This window comes from Hibiscus syriacus, unplaced genomic scaffold (assembly GCF_006381635.1).
Source record: "Hibiscus syriacus cultivar Baekdansim isolate YM2019G1 unplaced genomic scaffold, ASM638163v2 tig00111952_pilon, whole genome shotgun sequence".
Taxonomy (NCBI): domain Eukaryota; kingdom Viridiplantae; phylum Streptophyta; class Magnoliopsida; order Malvales; family Malvaceae; genus Hibiscus; species Hibiscus syriacus.
In genome coordinates this window covers 521909-541494 of record NW_024063220.1, presented here as the reverse complement: position 1 = coordinate 541494, position 19586 = coordinate 521909, and positions in this window count along the sequence as shown.

Genomic DNA, 19586 nt, shown 5'->3' with positions numbered 1-19586 from the left:
CAAAAATTTTATAATACACTTGTAGCTTGCTTTATAACACAAGTAACACATACAAGGACATATCATCAAAAGTCAAACATTGCATAAAAGTTCACTTTTGGCACAAGTCACCTAGTTCAATTATGCATTTTGGGTCATTTCATGTATCCTATGAGTCTAACACATTTAGTACACTTAATGTAACTTGTCTAAATACGTCAAACACTTCATTGAGGCATAATTCAACATTTGACCAATTTGGCATTCAAACTATATATGTATATGGATTCAACATCTTCAACAACATCAAATCATCCACATACTTCACTACAAATATTAAGTCCAATTAACATGCCACGTTTATTACAATTCAACAATCCAAAGTTCAACAAAGCTCCCAATGGTTCAACATTGTTGTTTTATGAAAAACAATCCACATACACAATATTTAACAAATACCTTGCTCGACCACACCAGATGCTTGCTCCTTGCCTTCGACTCAGCCACTAATCCTTTGAAAAATTATTAAACACCGAGTGTTAGCTGAACGCCTAATGAATAACTAACATTCAAAGTGATGCTCACGTCAAAGCCAAAGAAAACCCTTATATGCATTCACTCCTCACTTGTTTTTACCTCAATAATCATGCCATCATGTCATGCTTTTACAATCATCTAATGACTCCTAGATGTACATAAAATCTGGAATATACACATGTTTCTCGTCATCATATAATTGGCATCAAAACACATACACACATGAAAACACCACACACATATTTTCCCTATTAAGATCAATGGCCTTTTATTTAAAACACAAATCACTCATTGGAAAATGGAATCCATACAACTCCTATTTATTTGTGGACCCACTTAGGTCCAAAACCACTTATTTTGGAGCAAACTCAACACACCAACCTTACCCTTTAATATTCTCAGAGTATAGCTCAACGCACCAACCTTAACCAGTATAACCCTTGTTCACTCACATATAGAAAACCATAGAGTACTCTTTCATAGGCAATCCTTTAATATCCAAAGGTCCCATTAAGAACAAATAGACAATTAATCCAAGTTCACAAGAATAGTTGTCAAATGATGCATAGATTATAAATATATACACTTTCAAAATACATTTTGAAAAACATATCGAAATTGGTTGTCATGATTAACCTTACATGGACATCAAGTTTCTCACCCATACATAGATATTGAAGTTGTTTCACTCATCCTTAACACTTTCATATATATATATATATACATTTTTTAAAATACACTTTCAAAACTATACATCACTTGCTACACATATTTGATATACATGCCAATATTCATATTTCATATCATTTATGTGCATCAAAATTATATCATTTATACCAGAGTTGAACTAAGAGAAGTTCCCTAAACTAAACTTTCTTTTACCCTTGAGCATGTTCATCATCTAAGAATAAAAGTCACACCTTTAATGTCCACTAACCGAAATTACTTCCAAACACTTATCAAATGATCCCCAAAACATAAAGCACCAATTTTCCTAAATTATCAACATATTAAACACCTTGGAAAGCAAAACAATACATCAAGAATACATCCAAAATATAGCTAAATTTTTTGTTTCCAAAACAAAGTGAAAAGATCAAAATTATCGAAAATCTCACCGAAAAGACTCTTCAAGCTTCTAATACAAATGACACTACTTCTCCTCAATGGAAGCTGATCAAGAAAAAATAATATCAACAAATAAACTCATCTAGAAACCTCACAATTGACATTAATCAACTTTAATTCCTAGATTTTTGAAAAATGTCAAAATCAAGGTTGTTTTAAAGAATTTCTTATCCAAATAAAATACAGTTGAAAAAATAATTTAATTTGATAATAATACCATTATAAAAACCTTAATCAACACAAGAAAACCATGAAAAGTGGTTAATAAAAAACCACATTAAATACCTCCGAATATCTAGTTTAGTTCACAAACATTTCTTCAAAAGAATTGATTAATTACAATAAACAAATCATCTTTGAAGAAAAAGAGAAATACCGTGCTGGAAAAAAATTTAAAAGGATGAAGAGATCAATAATGGAACTCCAAGAAACAAAGGAGAAAATGCCAATTAGAAAGGAAATTGTATCAACCTTGATTAAAGAGAGAAAATCAAGATGAAAGGAATAAGAATATATCAAAAAATGAATTTGAATTGAATAAAAAAATAATTTTGGCCATAAGAACTTTTGAGAAAATTTTGGAGAGAATTACAAAAGTGTTTGGATGAGAAAAATGAAGAGAATTGTTAATGAAAATGAAGAAAGAATAAAGAGAATAAATCTAGATAGAAAATTGAAAAAAAAGGATATGAATGATACCATTAAGATTGAATGGAAAACTATTCACACAAGCTTTGGTAAAACTAGCTTCATAGATTTTTTATTTATGACCCTTTTACATTTTAGTCACTAAAATCAACAATTTCAATTTATTTAATGTAGTCACTTACCAAACATTTATTTTATTATTATAAAAAATCAAATTAATATTTCAAAAAAACATTTAAAAACTTAAAATTAATGTTCATAATTTTAAAAACCAAAAATATTATTTTTATCGAAAATCACCTGACTACCGACCAGAACTACTAACCTAGATTTTGGGACGTTAAAGTACCCAAAATGGAACCCAAAAACGAAGGAAACAAATCCTTCGTGAAATTTTCACTGGCATACAAATCAAATCATAATAAAAAAGGATTTTTTTTAAAATCTCCAGTTTTTTGAAGGAAATAAATCATCCTTTGAGCTATATACACCCTTCACCAAACCGAAGAAAGGCATCAAGAAAATTTTGAAACAAAAAACCACGAAAAAGAGAGAAAGTTGTGTGTTAGTTTCGTTACTACCAAGAAGAGTAAATTGTCGTTGAAAGTCGAGAAGTCATCGTAGAAAGTGAGTAAGTCGAAAGGTTTTTTTTTGTTAGATCTAAATCGTTTAAGTTGATGAATGGTGGTTTAGTGAGAAGATATGGGTTCAAAGGAATGAGATGAGAATTTTAAGGTTAGTTTTTAGGTCTCCACCTATCGTGGGTGGTGGCCAGAGTAGTGGTCTAGGCAGTGTGATACCGTAGGAGCTTTGGCCAGTTTTTGGGTTTTTGAGTGAGGGGAGTGGAATTTGAATAAGATTTGTTTTGGAGGAGATGTAAAAAATGAATAAAAAAAGGGGATGTGGGGACACAAACATATAAGGACTCGCACGAGAAGCTGCCCTTTGCTTTGTTCGCATATCGAACCTCTATACGAACTTCAACTGGGGCAACATCGTTTTCTCTAGTATATGGATTGGAAGCCATAATACATATTAAAGCAGAAATCCCATCAATTTGGGTATTGCCGAAAATAAAATTGGATGACGCAGATTGGACTCAAGCTTGATATGATCAATTGAACTTAATTGAGGAAAATAGGCTAAAAGCCATCCCCCATGGCTAGATATACCAAAAGCGGATGATTTGGGTATTTCATGAGGGGGACATAATGCTAAAAATATTGTCTATTCATAAGAATTCTCGAGGGAAATGGATGCCAAATCGGGAAGGATCTTACGTCGTGAAAAGAGCCATTTTTATAGGAGCTTTAATCGTGACCTAGAAGGATAAACCATAATTACCTAATCCAATTAACTTAAATGCCATCAAGAGGTACTTTTTCCTGAAGTAGAGAAACAATGAAGTGAACCCGAAAGAGCATTTTGAGAAAGTACATTTGAAAATACATAGGGTGAAAACCTGAAAAATATGTTATAGGTAAAAAATAAGGGTTCAAGATGAAAACTCAAAAAGGATGTCTTGAAACCAAAGGGTGTTTGAACGATGATTCAAGGTTCACACAAAGGAAGATCCTAAGTCAAAATGGCATCATCAATAAGGGCATTATATTGAAGTTGAAGCATATAAGATTCAACTATGGCATCCAACATCCTCAAGGGACTTAAGGATTTGGGAAGAATTTTGTACCTTCCAAGCATTGTCACAATCTTCGAGATCCTCTTGACACAAGATGCGCTCGATCATTCTTACAACATGTCAGTTCAAAGGAATCTATGCCATTGATATCCAGGGATAAGATTCTTTTCTTTTTTATATCCCTTTTTTTAAAATGTTTGCCATGTGTTTTTTTAAAACTCCTTTCATGTATATAAATAAAAATCAAGTTTTTTCTCTAAAGCTCATTTTGTTCCGCATCTTGCATTGAAATTGAGTACATATAGTTTATATATCCTCAAAAGAGATTTTGTGTGTTATTGTACAAACATTTCTTGAAAAGTGTAGGTATTTCAAAAGTTGAAAGAGATTCTGATATAGAACCAGTGAGAATGGTTCGGATATCACTTTGATATGGCACTCATGTCCTAGCTCTCGGAGTGAATAGTTGACAAAACAATCTCTTACAAGATTCACAAGAAGATCATGACTCTTCACGAATATTGAAGTCATTTACAAGATACAAGAAGTTATAAAAATAGGAGAATATCAAGATTAATAGAAGAAAAATCAAAACTTCTCTTTGAAGACAAAAATGTCAAAGTGACATATTTTCATTTTAGGCATACTGTAGAACATTACATTCATGAAATTCCATATGAATATATATTTTTGCAAATTGTTTAAGATAATTTCAAATTTATAATGAAGGATATTGAGCTTGAAGTACACTCATGATCAAATTAACTCATGAGAAGAATTCGTCTACAACATAGATTAACTCAACGACGAGGAGCTATATCTCAATTAGTTTGACCTATAGATAGTAAACGTATCTTGGAGTCAATTTCAACTTCACGATGAAAGATATTGAGCTTGATAGACGACTAGGATTGACTTAACTTACGATGGAGGAGCCATATGCAACATAGCTTAACTTAACAACAATTAGTTATTTTCTAACAAAGGTCTTCGAAGTCAAATTTCAACTTTACGATGAAGGATTAGACTAGAAGAATACCCAAGATCAACTACGATTTAGGTTAACTCAACAATGATGAGCTACTTACCATACCAGATTTTGAGTTATACTTCAACTTCATGACACATGATATCAAGCTTGAATCACTCAATATTGACTTAACTCACGATGGAGGAAACATATACAATATAACTTAACTAAATGAAAAGCTATATTCTCGCCAACTTAACCCATAAGGGGTCGATAGATGAGTCAGATTTTAAATCCATGATGAAAGATATCCAACTCAAAGAATGTTCAACATTGACTTAACTCGCAATAGAGGAGCCAACAAAACCATAGCTTAACAATGAAGAGTTGTGTTCCATGCCAGATTAACACAAGTCTTTAAGTCAAATTTCAACTCCCTATACTTTTACAAATTTATGCTTTGGTCCGCAAACTTTTAAAATTTACATTCTTGTCACTAGTCCAAAAATTTGGGATATTACAATTCTTACCCCTTTTTGAAAATCCGTCCTCGAATTTTCAGTCGTTACCAGGACCAAACAAGTAAGGAATTGTTTTTTCCATATCATTTTCACGTTCCCAAGTAGTTTCGTCTACTTTATGATTACGCTGAAGGACTTTAATTAGGAGAATCACCTTGTTCCTTAGTTCTTTAACTCCATGTGCCAAAATATTCATTGGTTCTTCTTCATATGTTAGACCCGATTGAATTTCGATTTCCTTCAGTGTAATGACGTGTGAAGGATCCGATCGATACGTCTGAAGCACTGACACATGAAAAACAATATGCTCTTATACATTTCCCTTAGTTAACTGATAAGCTACCATACCCATTCTTTTTACAATCTCGTATGGTCCAATAAATCTTGGACTTAATTTTCCCTTTCTGCCAAATCGTAGAATCTTCTTCCAAGATGACACCTTAAGAAATAGTTTATCACCTACATGATACTCGATTTCCTTTCTCTTCAAGTCTGTATAGGATTTTTGTCGGTCCAATACTATATTGAGGTTATCTTGAATAATTTTCATTTTCTCTTCTACTTCTTTAACCAAATATGGACCACTTATGTCTTTGTCCTTTAGCTCAAACCAGTTTAATGGTGTTATGCATTTCCTTCCATATAAAGCTTCATAGGACGCCATCTTAATACTTGATTGATAGTTATTATTGTAAGAAAATTCCTCTAAAGGAAATATTTCTCCCAATATCCCTTGAACTCAATCACAGGCCCTTAGCATATCTTCCATAACCTGAATCATCAACTCAAACTGACCATATGTCTGAGGATGAAAAGTTGTGCTGAAATTCAGTCGAGTACCTAAGGCTTCATGTAAAGAGTTCCAATACCTTGAAGTAAACCTTGGATCTCTATCCGGTACAATCGAAATTGGTACTCGATTTAATCAAACTATCTCTATGATGTATAGCTTAGAATACTTGTCCATCGAATAGTGAGTCTGAACATGGATGAAATATGCTGTCTTGGCCAATCTATTAACTACCACCCAAATTGAATCCTTTTTTCTCGATGTTAATGGAGTCTTGTTACGAAATCCTTCATAATTTTTCCATTTTCCAATGAGGAATTGAAATAGGATATAGTAACTCTGATTGCACCTTATGTTCATCTTTTACTTGTTGGCGTATCAAACACTTTACCACAAACTCCATAATAGTTCTTTTCATACCAGACCACTAAAACGACTTTTTAAGTCTTGATACATTTTATTCTCGCCTAGATGCATAGTTAACAGACTAAAATACACCTAAAAAGAAGCTCTTTCTTCAATTCATCATCATTTGGTATATATATCCTACATATATAGTATAAACACCCGTAAGATTTTATTTCAAAGTCCTTAGTTTTCCCCTTTTATGTTTGATCTAATCTCGATAAGCATTTCTCATCTTTTCTTTGCAACTCTAATATTTCCCCAGTAAAGTAGGCTTTAATCTTAATTCAGCAAATGCACTATCTTTATATCAAGATAATTGGGCATTTAATGCGCGTAAAGATGAAAAATTCTTATGAATAAGTGCATCAACAACCACATTTGCCTTTCCTAGATGGTAGCCTATGATCACCTCATAATCCTTGAGTGTTCAATCCATCTCCTCTGCCTCAAATTGAACTCCTTTTGAGTCAGCAATTAATTTAAACTTTTATGAACGGTATAAATATAACAACGTTCTCCATATAAATAACGACACCAAATTTTTAGTGTAAATTCCAGCGTTGCTAACTCAAGATCATGTGTCAGATAATTCCTCTCTTGTGACTTGAGTTATTTAGAGGCATAAGCTACCACTTTTCCATCTTGCATTAGAACGCATCCCAAACCATTATGAGATGCTTCACTATACACTACATAGTCTTTGCCCGATTCTGGTTATACAAGTACATGAGCCTCTGTCAAAACCTTCTTAAAAGTTCCAACTCCTGACACTTTTCAGTCCAAATAAAAGGCTAATCTTACCTTAATAACTTCGTCAAAGGGAACACGATCATTGAAAAATCATTTATGAATCTTTGATAGTATCCAACCAATCACAAGAAACTTCAGACCTTGGATACATTTTTGGCACTTTCTATTCCACTATAGCTTTTACCTTATGAAGATCCACTCGAATCTCCTCTGCAGACACTACATGTCCAAGAAATACGACCTTTGACATCCAAAATTCACACTTCGATAACATAGCATACAACTTCTTATCTCGAAGTGTCTGAAGAAAAGTGTGTATATGGGCTGTTGGGATCGTCGGTGCACCCCGCGGCGCAGCAGAAACAAAACTCGACAGTCTCACCAGCAATCCAAGTGCACAAAACCAAAATCAGACGAAAGGATGCGAATACTTACAATGGGTTCCTTGGAAAATAGCAAAGACGATAACGAGAAGTGGTGATCACAAACGGTTCGAATCGTAAGCCTCCACGAAAATACGTATCGGCCTCTACTTAGTTCACCCGATTGAGAGCGAAATTTTTCTTTTCCCAAAATTGGTTTTGAGAAAAACAGCTGAAGTAAAACGGCTGCTAGATCTTATCTCCTTTAAATATATAAATTACTCTAACATCTTAGGGTTTTTTAAATTTATTTCGAATTAATAAATAAAATATTATTTAATTAATTCAAATTAAATATACATTAAAGACTTATAATCTGAATTACATTCTTTAATGTTTATTTAAAAAGCTTATTTAATTATTCCAAATTATATATCAATTAAAAGATTTGTAATCTAAATTACATTCTTTTAATGCTTACTTATTATATTCGGGATAATTAAAATCATATGTATATCAAATATACATATCTTAACTCTAGATATATTTTAGTAACATACAACAAATTGTACATCTTTGCTCATTTCAATCCTAGGGTGTGACCCTGTAGGTTCTTGTAACGTTAGTAGTAATTATTAGAATAATTCTAATATTCCATACAATGAGTAACATCTAGCAATATATCATTGTCACCTAAGTTACAAGAAATTATGATTCGACATATCATCTTCGTGATTAACTCTTTTATTTATTACATCCTTTTTTTCCTTTATATCTAGAATAGGCACAAGTCTTAAAATAGTTACACTTGTATAGCCCATATATTGTTTCTTGATATCTAGAGTAGACTATAATTGAAGAATAATTTATGATATCACATATCAACTTATTCGAGCATGGCCGTGCATTTCTAGTCTCAATCAATCAAATGGTCTGTGATATATTTCCTATTAAGTAGGAAGGACAAATCCTATCTTAACCATATACACCCCACTACATATATCGAGATATATTCAATAACAATCTTTATAGTGCAACCAGTTACGGAGCATGTTTAACTATATCAAAACATACAACAATATATATTGGGATGACATTGATCTCAAGTCTGAGGATCATACATATAGTCTCAGGATCATACATATAGTCATCACCATGAGCAATTTTATGATCGTTACATAATAATCCAAGACATATGCTCATGATGGTCAATCCAACACATTGTTCTCTAACAATATAATCATGTATCAATTCTGACATCTCTATGTCAATGACAACTCCTTGTCATCAATCAATAACATGTTAGTCTTAAGCATATTATTATTGTCCATGCCCATAATAATAATTGACTATGGATCTTTTTAATAATGTTATTATATGGACTTTATTATCTTTCAGTTTATGTTAAACACATACATATAACTGAAAATAATATTGGCAATGCCTTTATTCAATAAAATTGGTAAATAAATGTATTATTACAATCATCATATGATTGGTATTTGGGAATACTCTAACAAGGGCATCACGATCTTCCTTAGTCTTTGAATAAACTAGAATATCATCAATAAATACCACAACAAACTGATCCAAATATGGTTGGACTACTCGGTTCATAAGATCCACAAATGTCGTTAGAGCATTTGTTAACCCAAAAGGCATTAGCACAAACTCGTAGTGCCCATACCGAGTCCGAAATGATGTCTTTGGAAAGTTCACTTGTTTAATCTTTATTTGATGGTACCCCGATCGAAGATCAATCTTCAAAAATACTATCATGCCTTTTAGCTGGTCAAACAAATCATCAATCCTCGGAAGAGGATACTTGTTCTTCATTGTCACCTTATTTAATTGTCAATAATTTATGCATAATAGCATATTTCTATATTTCATCTTTACAAATAGTACTGGTGCTCCCCAGGGTGACACACTCAGTCTGATAAATCCATTTTCCAATAATTCTTATGATTGAGCCTTCAATTCCCTAAGTTATATTGGTGCCATCCTATATGGAGCCATCGATATTGACGCAGTACTAGGGAATACTTCAATTTTAAAGTCTAACCTCTATTGGGAGGTAATCCTAGTAATTCATCTGGAAAAATATCGAGGTACTCTCTAACAGTAGGGATATCCTCCAACCTTGCTTCAGAAGTTCGAGTATCCAACACGTTAGCTAAGAACACTTGACACCCCTATAACAGTAGCTTTGTAGAATAGATAGCTGATATCACGTTGGATAAAGGATTTATCCTTTCCCCAACTACTATCACCTCTGAGCCTCCCAAGTCTGTTAATATGACTCGCTTTAAATGACAATCCACTATGTCATGATAAGTGGATAACTAGTACAAGTCCAACATAATTTTAACTCTTTGAAAGGTAGCTCCAATAAGTTCCCCAGAAATTCAATTCCTTGAATTTCTATTGGACAACTTTTGTACCATCTAGTAACCCTCACACTCTGACCCAGCAGATTTATCGCTATTATATTACTAGAACTTAGTTTCAAAGAAATTCATCGTTCACTAATCACTTTTTTACCAATAAATCAAAGTGAAGAACTAGTGTCAATTAAAACAAAAATAGGTTCACCGTAAAGATATAAAGTACTTGTTATCACCTTTGGGTCATCTCTATCCTCAGTGGTCTTGATATTATAAACTCTTTCCACAATAAGCGTCTCTGACTGGGGATCAGACTCTGAGGGTCCTCTGCCTCGACCTCTACCTCAACCTCTCTGAGAAACAACGGCGAATCGCTCTGTGTGGGTGAGTCTTTCAATCGCCAACGGATAATCTTTTATAAAATGACTCGTTTCACCACAACGAAAACATGCCCCGTAACCCATCGACATACTCCAGAATGAGATTTACCACAGATCTTGCAGTTTCAAAAACTCCCTCTAAGCTAGTTTGCTAGTACCAAAAGAAACTAAATGTGGCTGTCCACCTCTACTAGAACTATGTCCCTTAGGATTGAAAAAAGAACCCTCTGATCGACTCTGACATCTGAAACTGTAACATTAGCCCCTTTTTGACTAAGGGGTAACTGAAGATGACCTCGATCTCTTGAATGGATGGAACCACTACTTTGTAAACTTCTCATTCGGTGCACATTTTATGGCTTTAGATCAGTTTATTGTTTCTTGGAAGATTGGTAGCTGTAACGCCAACATAAAATTTTTCAACCTCGGAGCAATCCCTCAATAAACCATTCATATTTTTCCTTCTCGTCCGAGATTAACTCTGGGGGAAACTGACTTAATATGTTAAATTCAACCTCAAACTCATAAACAATATGGTTTCCTTACTTCAGATTAAAAAAATATTGCTTCATTTTTCTGATAAACATACTACCAATGTACTTGAATTCCTCCAAGAAAAATTGCCACTCCACCTGTTCTGAAGGAATATGCATCGTCGTGTCTGTCCATAACATCTAAGTTGGACCTCGCAGTAAAGAAACCACTCCATCCAACCTTTCTTGATCAGAGCAATGAAATCCATCCAGCATCACTGTCACATCATACAACCAAAGATCAGTTATAATAGGACCCTCATTAGCTTCTCTTTTAAACTTTGGTGCACCTAAACTCTTTAATTCTTTTTCTATCAACATTCGAGAAGCTTAAGAAGAAGAAGGAGGAGAAGCCTGAAATCATTGTAAAATAGTTTCTAGTGCTTACAGAAATCATTGTAAAATAGCTTCTAGCGCTTACAAAAATGTACTCTGATCTGGTATAGGCGCTCCCTAGGGTGTTGGAGTCCTTGATATTCTGACTGAGCAGAAGGATAAGTATGTACTTCATTACTACCACTAGCCCCCTTTGGGACCTTTTGTTGCTCAGTCTCTCTGTACAAACTTTAAATAATTTATAAATTCAGTTTAGGCCGAGAATCAACTAAATCTGTAGCTTTAATACCAATAAATGTAACACTCTCAACTCCTATACGCCCCCGTATATGAGTCAAATATGTCATATCAGCCGAATAAAACATTTACATTTCGAAAATCAATAAAATTTTGTTTTCTTTAAATTCAACATAAAAAATATTTAATTGTATTTAAACCTATAATGTAGAATGTATAAAATACTATTCATTCATCACATGATCAAAAAGAGTTCAGACATATTTGAATTAGAGTCCCAACATATAAATATTTACATGCCAACTAAGGAACATCAAAAACATCAAAATATGTAAGATGTGCTACTTGGCTCCTCACTCGGCTGACTTCTCTTTACCTACGTGTGAACCAATCACGCGCTAAGTTTTTCACTTATTGAGGTAACATAAAGACATACTTAAAATAATTAACATATACAGTAAGTCATTTCATATATAAACATCATCAAAATAAAACATACATATAGTTTACATCTAATTAAATAGTCGAAGTAAAACATTATTATAAAAATTGATAAGTCATAGAACTAAGTCATTCTAAATTTGTACTTTTCTATTTTAGATCATATCATGAAAACTATATTTTTCATGAGAATACATGGTACGCGAGTCAGATAACAAGTGTGCGCGCTATATAAAAATTCATTGTCAGAACAGATTGCACCGAGTCACTCCTTCTCATGTATCACCAAGTTACGCCGATTCAGAGCACGAGTGACCCATCTTGGTGCCACATCATATATGTATAGTGTCAAACAGTTGCACCGAATCACTCCACCTCGTTTACCTCTAATATACGCCATGTCAGAGCATGATTGATCAATTTGGTGCCATATCTGAAACAAATATAGATTCACTCTACCTCATGGCATACCATTGTACCACTAACTCTCATTATCATATAATGGGCTTTATTTTAATTCAATTACTAATTTGCATAAAAAAACAATTCAAATAATTGAATATAAAATCATTCTCATAAAAATCAGAGTTTTGGCTAGTATATCCCTAAAAATCTTCAAATGCTATGAAATAAAATAAAAATAAAATATATGTATTTAAAATACGATTTAAAAACATTTTCTTTTCATATCGGTCGAGGTTGACTCATTGCAAGTCATCCTCGAATTATTTTTGATAAAAAGTTAATTGCACTCACATGTTGCCTCATTGCACTTTAATAACTATCTTCCTTACACCCTCAAACTTAATCATTTTCTTTCGGTTCGATTTGTTTTAATTTTCGATCAGGATCTTCATATCATCAATTTCCCAACATAAACAATTTCAAATACGAATTAGTACTTTAACTAATAATATAATATTCAGTTATATTCAAACAACTTTCTAAAAAGACAATCAACACATATTCGAAACTAATTTCTCTCCCTTAATCTTGTGAAACTTTCCACCTTAACCCAAATTTAATATTCACCTATTTTAACTAAAATTTCCAGCATTGCATCCAAGTTTTCCAAAGGTTGCTCTAAATCCTTTAAATTTCCTAAACTTTGTAAAATGTCCCTAACAACTTCACTAACTCACCACCAAATTTCCTTCAACTTACAATTAAGTTCATAACTTGTAAACTCCATCAAATCAATCCAATTTTATATTCTAACACTAAATTTTAGCATAGGACCTCAATTTTTCCATAATTGCACATTAACCTTTAAATTATAAAAGCTTGCAAAAATGTCCTCAAAACCTAGAAAAGCTCCAAATCTGGTCCCAAACATCATTTCAAGCACCTATAATTATTCTTACATTCACTTTAAGCCATTAGGAATTTTTCCAAAATTTTCTCTTTATTTCCTCCCTGAGGAAACTTTGCAATATTTCACATATTGGTTTTCAATTTGATTTCAAGCTTAAATCATTCTCAAACATTCATTTCTAATAAATCTCAACCATTTTAATATCAAGCACATCAAATTCAACCATTGTTCATAAAATCTCCATATGGCAAAATTCCCTATATAGTCCCTTTAATATTTTTTGTTCCATTTCCATGCTTGATTCTAACTCCACAACACCACTAATACCTTAATCGAACCTTATTTCATTGAATTCATATCTTTCCTCCATCCATGAAATTCACAAACTCCCCAATACAAGATGAAAGCATGAAATTTTACTGCCAAATGAAAGAGAATTTAATTGAGATTATTTTATTTTTCACACTTTAGTCTAAATCCTAATTAAAATAGACCAAGAATTGGGAAAAAAACTCACCTTTGATTATGGAGGTTCAGCAGGTTGCTGGAGATGTAGAGAAAATCTCCCAAAATTTCTAAGTAAAAATCCCCCAAATATGACTTTTAAAACCCATAAAATAATTTTTTATTCATTTTTTGTCCAAAAACCCAAATTGACATTAATGAATCCTTTAAATTACAACCATGCCACTCAATTATCTCTAATTTAATATTATTAAATAGCTGTAAAATCTCATCTCCCAAATTTTCCTTTTGACCATCCAATTTTCACAAAATTTATTTTAGTCACTAAATTGAACTGTATCACTTTATGGTGCAATTCTCACCAAATTCCACCCATATATCTTAAATTTCACTAATTAAAAATATACATATAATTTTTCCAACTCAAATGTACCTTGATTCAAATTTTTGTAGACTTTCGATTCGATCCGATTATCCGAATAATATATCGAACTTTGTCCTTTAATAAACCTTTGTACAAACTCCAAATAAAAATTCTAAAACCCACTAAAATAATTTTCTTGGACTAAATTACTAATTTAAAAATCCAAAATTTAACTTCTGAAAATTTACATTTTAATCCCTACACTTTTATAACTTTATACTTTGGTCCTCAAACTTTCAAAATTTACATTCCAAAACACTAGTCCAAAACTTGGGATATTACACTGTAGTTTCTAGTAACATTAGTAGTAATTATTAGAACCGTTCTAATATTACAAACAATGAGTGACATCTAGCAATATATCATTATCACCTAAGTTACAAGAAATCATTATTCGACATATCATCTTCGTGATTAACTCTTTTATGTATTACATACTTTTTCCTTTATAGTTAGAGTAGGGATAAGTCTTGGAATAGTCACACTTGTATAGCCCATCTACTGTTTCTTGATATCTAGAGTATATTATAATTAACGAATAATTTGTGATATCTCACATCAATTTATTCGAGCATGGCCATGAATTTCTAGTCTCACTCAATGAAGTGACCTATGATATATTTCCTATTATATGGACATTATTATCTTTTAGCTTATTTAATGCACACAAATATAATAATAAAAGAAAATAACAATAATGCCTTTATTCAATAAATACGATAAATAATCTATGACAATACAATCATCATATGATTGGTCATTGGGCACAATCTAACAATCTCCCAGTAGCACTAAGACAAATCACTCACATATCTAATACCAAGTGACTCAGTGTGATAATCATGCTTTTGTTGTTCTAGAGGCTTCGTTAGGGGATCAACAAAGTTGTCATCCGTGTGTACTCTACATTTCTTCTATCTATGATCTCTCGAATGAGATGGAAACGTCTAAGAATATGTTTGGACTGTTGATGAGATTTGGGTTGCTTTGCTTATGCAATGGCTCTATTGTTATCACAACAGAGTTCTACAACATCTGATATGTTAGACATAACCCTTAGTTCAGATATGAACTTCTTGATCTAAATAGCCTCTTTTGCTACTTCGCTAGCTGCAATATACTCAGCCTCTATTTTAGAATAAGCTATTGTGTCTTGCTTTGAACTTTTCCAGCTTAAAACACCCCCATTAAGACAAAACACAAAAGCCGATTTCGATCGTGAGTCATCTTTTTCAATTTGGAAGCTGGTATCAGTATAATCTTTTACACTAAGCTCTTCTTCACCTCCATAGACAAGAAATGTATCTTTAGTTCTTCTTAAATAATTAAGGATATTTTTAACTGCAACCAAGTGATTTTCACCAGGATTTGACTGATATCAACTCGTTATGCTTAAAGTATACAATACATCTGGTTGAGTACATATCATGGCACACACGACAGAACCAATTGCCAAAGCATATGGAATCTTATTCACCCATTATCTTTCTTGTGGAGTTGAAGGACACATTTCTTTGAAAGAGAAATGTCATGTCTTATAGGCAAGAATCCTTTATTGGATTCTTCCATACTGAACCTTTTCAGTACTTTGTCAATATATGTACTTTGACTCAGACCTAGAAGTCATCTTAATTTATCTCTATAAATATTAAATCCTAAGATATACGCTAGCCCACCCAAATCTTTAATAGAAAAACAACTACCTAACAAAGTCTTAACATACTGTAAAGTAGGTATATCATTTCCTATGATGAGCATATCATCTGCATACAAGATTAAGAAAGAAAAATGCTCCCACTAGCCTTGTTATAAACATAAGGTTCATCTTCATTTATGATGAAACCAGATTCTATTATTGCATCATTGAAATGAAGATTCTAGCTTTGAGGAGCTTGATTTAGTCCATAAATAGACCTATGTAGCTTACAAACCTTTTCAGTATTTCCTGGAGTGAAAAAACCTTCTGGTTGTGTCATATACACATCCTCTTTGAGTTTTCCATTAAGGAAAGCGATTTTAACATCCATTTTCCAGATTTCATAATCATGGAATACAATTATTGCAAGCAAGATCCAGGTGGATTTAAACATAGCTACAGGGGAGAAAGTTTCGTCATAGTCTACACCATGAACTTTTCAAAAACCTTTGGTGACTAATTGCACCTTGTACGTTTGTACATTACCATCCATGTCGGTTTTCTTCTTGAAAACCCATTTACACCCTATAGGTTTGACCACTTCAGGTGGTTCAACCAAAATCCACACTTGGTTTACTAACATGGAATCCATCTTAGATCTCATGGATTCAAACCATTTCTCAGAGTTTGGGCTAGACACTGCCTTAGAGTTTGGGCTCATCTTGGTCCATAAGAAGAACGTCTCCATGTGTGGTAACGAGAAATCCAAATATCTCAGGTACATGACATTCTCTTGTGGATCGATGTAGTGGTTATGTTTATAAATCTGTTGATTGCTCCTCAATAACTTGTGAAACATGCTCAACTTCATGTTCATTGATCTGTTGTTCTTGAACTTCTCTAAGTTCAAAATTTCTACCATTCCCTTTCTTTAAGAGAAATTCTTTTCTTGTTCGAGCAAAAACACTTTTTTCTCATCAGGGTTGAAGAAATAACATCCATTAGTTTCTTTAGGATATCTAACAAATATAGACTTATGAGATACTTCTTACGTTGTTGACCTCGTTATCCTTCTTTCTCGCTGGTTGTTTCTTGGAGTCACCTCCATCAAGTCTTCTACTCTTAATTGCGATATCAATCATCTCCCCAACTGTGACTAACTCAACAAAACTCTTAGATGAATTCGCGATGAGGTGGATAATGAAAGGAGTTCTTAAAGTGTTTATAAAGAACATGTTTGTCTCTTTTTTAAGTGGTGGATGCACTTGTACAACCACGTCTCTCCATCTCTGAGCATACTGCCTAAAGCTCCCATTAGATACATTTTCCATGCTTTGCAGCATAATTCAATTGGGCCTCACATCCTTCACATGCTTATATTGCTCAAGAAAAGCTTTGGCTAAATCTTTTCATGACCTGATATGAATCATGCTCAGCTGATTTTACCATCGAATAATTGATCCTGCCAAACTCTATTTATAACACCCCAACCCGTATCCGACCCGGATACGAATCCGATATGTCACATTGACCTTTTAAAACATGTACTTGTATAAAATAGTGAGTAATTTAAAACTTTTATAACATATAAATGACTAATTTACATAAAAGGCATTTTCATTATTACAAAACCAATCAGAGCGTGTATATTTCACTTATTTATTTACATATAACTATTCGAAACATTTATAAAATGGTTCATAGCTTAAACAATATATTCTTTTGAAAACATGCCAACTAGAACTTTATATACTAAAATACATATTACTCACCTCTTTTCTGATCTGACCTTTAGTACTGAGCTCCACATTGCTCTTTACTCTTTTCGAAACCTACGAGTAAATCACTTACACACTAAGTCAAAGACTTAGTGAGGCATACAAACATATAAGGTCTTATAAATATGTCATTATCATTCATATCTCTTATCTCATGTTCCTATGATCTCTTATGTCCATACATATAAACATATAAGGTAAACGGTAACTAATAATCATACCTAAACAATTACTACTATCATTTCATACCACTCATACTTTTACATGTAACAAATATATGCATACATATATGTCATTATCATTCATATCTCTTATCTCATGTTCCTATGATCTCTTATGTCCATATCATATAACATATACCATAACCAATTGCACATATACATATCATGTCATGTAAACCATATATATATATTATCATAAAACACGTACACCCAAGCAACTATATTATCATCTTCATTTCTTTCTTATTTTATCACTATCATTGATTCCTTTCATCATATGGTCTTATAAGTTACCATTTGTACAATCAATATCACACATGAAATTCCACAAGGAAACAAACATATTATCATATCACTTTATTAATATTATCTATTTAATAGCCCATGATACACATGTGAGAACTAAAGATATGCGAGTACATAGAGGTTGTGCACTAATGCTGTCACCACAGCTCATATAATTGCACCGAAGTGCCACGTAGAATTACACCAGAGTGCCACGTAGAATTGCACCGTAGTGCCATATAATAATGTCCATAAGGACCACATATCATTCCTTAAGAATCATATACATATACTAGGGATCAAGTATGTGTCTCACCAGACTTCACACATGTTCCAAAGAATACATATATGTCCCGAAGGACCACATATCATTCCTTAAGAATCATATACATATGCCAAGGATCAAGTATGTGTCTCACCAGACTTCACACATGTTCCAAAGAATACATATATGTCCCGAAGGACCACATAGACCCTCGACTCTTGGCATGCCAACTATACCCCTAGCTCTCATGACACATAACATGGGCATTATCTTTTATATCCTTTTACATATTCATGTAACCATATCATATATTCATATAAGTTCATGGTTTCATTCACATATACATGTAATCACGTAGTTCATGTCAATTCTCATATGAGTTCATATTCATATAAACATAGGATTCACCCTCATGTATCACATATACTTTCTCTTTTATATGGCTCATAAAATTTCTCATGTGTTCATATGACATGTAAATCATTATCATCTTATCATGTTATCACATAAACATATCATCTTACAATACATACAAAAACACATCAATACCTATATTCACATATACCTATAATTTCATTATCCTTATTATTATTCTTATCATCACCCTTAATCCATTTTACTTACCATATTCATATCAATAACATATATAAATCATAACAAAGACATACTTATATAAATTCATGTTTTTCATTATTGGAAATAGACTTATCGCAAGTCTTATTTTCCATTGAACCTCATATACTAAATAATGTGCACTCACCTTAGCCTTGTTTGCTTTGAATCAATCTTAATCCTTAGATTGTTCCGGAACAAGCTTCATTCTATATCTACATCATAATAATACATTGATACATATCAGTATACTAATTGATATCTTCTAAATTGTCACTTCTTAGGCTAAAAGAAAAGCCCATTTCATCTTTTAATGAAGGTATGCATCGATGCACTACCTGTGCATCGGTGCATAAAATACATTCGATGTTTGTTTATTACTGGGATGCATCGATGCATGCCTTATGAATCGATGCACTAATTGCATTCGATGTTTTTAGATTAAAAGAGTGCATCGATGCACTACCTGTGCATCGATACACCTTCAAACAATTTCTGGGTTTTAACCTTGATGCATCGGTGCACTATGAATACGCATC